Genomic DNA, 2,716 nt, shown 5'->3' on the forward strand with positions numbered 1-2,716 from the left:
CTTGCAGAGAAATAGTTGAGGTCAATTTGTTCAGGACCTAATCTGGGGGGTTTCAGACATGTGGTTTTTATATATACAGTTATGAACATATATTTTTTTATACGACCTTAAAATTCTTATAATTGCTCAAGATCTATGAAAAAGCTACAGCCACCCCTTTCTTGGTCTGCTAGACTATTGTCTTAGAAAAACTACACTACTGTTAACTGCAGAAGGTGAGGCTTAGAGTTATAGAATCATAAGTGTTGGAAGGGACCCAGGGGTCATCTAGTCCAACCCCCTGCAATGCAGAAATCTCAACTAAAGCATCCATGACAGATGGCCATCCAGCCTCTGCTTAAAAACCTCCAAGGATAACCTCCATAACCTCCGCTCTGACCAAATCACCAAAATCTCAGCCTCATTCTTTGAAAATCACTGGTTTAAATAGCTTCTCTACCTATATCAGCGGTAACCCATGTGGTGCCCTCCAGATATTGCTGCACTACAACTCCCAACATCCATGACCATTGGCTGTGCTTGCTAGGGCTCATGGGATTTGGAGTCGAATATCATTAAGGGCATTACTTTGGGAACCCCTGGCCTATACGGTAAGTGAATGTTTCCTCTCAAAGGGCAAACAGCTTTGTGAGATGGGTGGGAATTTTAAATCTGGAAAACAGTACAGTATAGGGGGAAAAATGGGGCAGATTCCCACACCACTACTCCCTGGTCCAGTCCTACCCACCCCCAGCCCTGTACCTTCTTTAAAAATGAAGGAAAGCCTGACTGCAGACTTTCCACATCAGTCTGACACTCAGCATATGACCCAGAAGAAGACAATATGTCAGCCCCTATCAAGAGCCAGCTTTTTAAGAGCTAAATTAGTTTCTGTCTGGAAGCTGTTTGGCGCGAATGTGGGTTACTACATTCTTCAGGGCCAGTCCTACCGTTAGACAGTGAGGCAATTGGCTCAGACAGCAGATGCTGGAGTAAGAGGTGAGTGGCAGCAAGGTGTTGGTGTGTGGCAGCAAGGTATCTGTGTGTGCTACTCAGCTTTCCCTGCTGGCAAGTGTGGCATATATGGAAAAGTAGGGGTCACCATCTTGAAATGGATGGGGGTGCCATCTTTACCTTCACCTCATGCAGCAAAATAGCTTAAGCCAGCCCTGGTCTTCCCTACTCTGTCCCCCTTTTTTCCTTTCCTGTGTAGAGTGTGCATTATTGGACTGGCTCTTCTATACCACTTAGAGGAGGATTTTACTGCTTAATGTCATATTAAATAATAATAAAGATGACAGATGAGTAAAGACCAAGCCAACTGGCATTATCAAAAGCACCTATTAGTAAAGGCTGGCATTTCAAAGGGAGAACCAGCTCCTTCTGTAAATTAGCTCCTCTTCCAAGTAGTTTGCTTTTCCCATATTTATGCTTAGATTTTGGGAATTCATCCACATTGGTAGGAGCCTTTATACAGGGTCCTAAACATGCTTGATGCAAATGCATATATACCAACCTCTCTATAGATGTCAAACACGAATCCTTTTTTAAACATTCATACATATTTTAGTTTATTTTGACATATTTAATAAGTCAAAAAAGTATAAGGGTTGAGTATTGCCTTAAAACTTGTTATCCCAGAACATCCCCAACAGAAGCCATCTCTCTTAAATCAAATTCTGCTGTTTTTCATTACTTGTTCTTATGAATCTGGATTGTTGCTGTTTTAATTGTGCAACTTTAAAAGGACAGCAGATAAGATCTAGGGTCTAAATCTAGCAATGTTGCTCCATGTTTTCTTAAAGAGTTGTGGAGGAAGAAGGACATTGCAACCAATTGGGTGGTTATGCATGAATTGTTGTCAAAGTCCCATTTCCTCCTGCTGAGCTTGTTGAGTAAGTCTAGGGCCTTTTAATTTCCATATTGTGCCTTTGCTGATGCTGTTGTGTATATCATAAATGTAAAGCACTCCACACAAGAATCCTGGCAACTGTAGTTTACCCTTCAAAGAGCTACAATTCCCAACTGACTACAGCTGTCAGGATTCTTTGGGGGATACAAAGAGTTTTAAACATGCTCTTAAATGTATGGGGTGCATTTTTATAAGGAACGGTGCATTTCTGTATTATTTTGTTTAAGGTGTTTGTTGTTGCTCCACTTTTCTGTGCAATGCTTACAGATTTTTTTTTAAATATATTAAGCAGTATAAAAATTAAATAACCAATCCATCAAAACCCACCCCAATGCAGGAATCACAGCTAATCAAATCCTTATATTGGCAGGTGTGTGAAATAATCCATCCTTGTTGGTAGAAACCCATGCTGGGAGTTATAGAGTAGTTGCTTTGGAAGACAATCAGGTCCAGAATTGGCCTCCACAGTCACTTACGGACTCATTGTTAAAACCGTGTTTATGGAAGACAATCTTTTGGCTACAAGTGAAGGCCGAAGAAGAAGATGATGCTGGGAGCATGTTAGAGCATTTTATAGAGTATGCAATCCTTCGGATGCATACTCACTGGACTTCTAATAATATATTCGAAGCACAATCTTTCCCCTCAAATAATTCTGAGCGATGTAGTTCACACCTCTCAATTACAGTTCCCAGCAACCCTTAAACTACAGCGCCCAGAATTCTTTGGGGGAAAGGAATGTGTTTGGAATGTGTTTGAAAGGTATACTGGGAGAATAGGCACTTTCAGTGGTCTCCAGCACGCCTCAGCTGGCCTTAGGCCGAC

This window comes from Podarcis bocagei (genome assembly GCF_964188305.1).
Source record: "Podarcis bocagei genome assembly, chromosome: 3".
Lineage (NCBI taxonomy): Eukaryota > Metazoa > Chordata > Lepidosauria > Squamata > Lacertidae > Podarcis > Podarcis bocagei.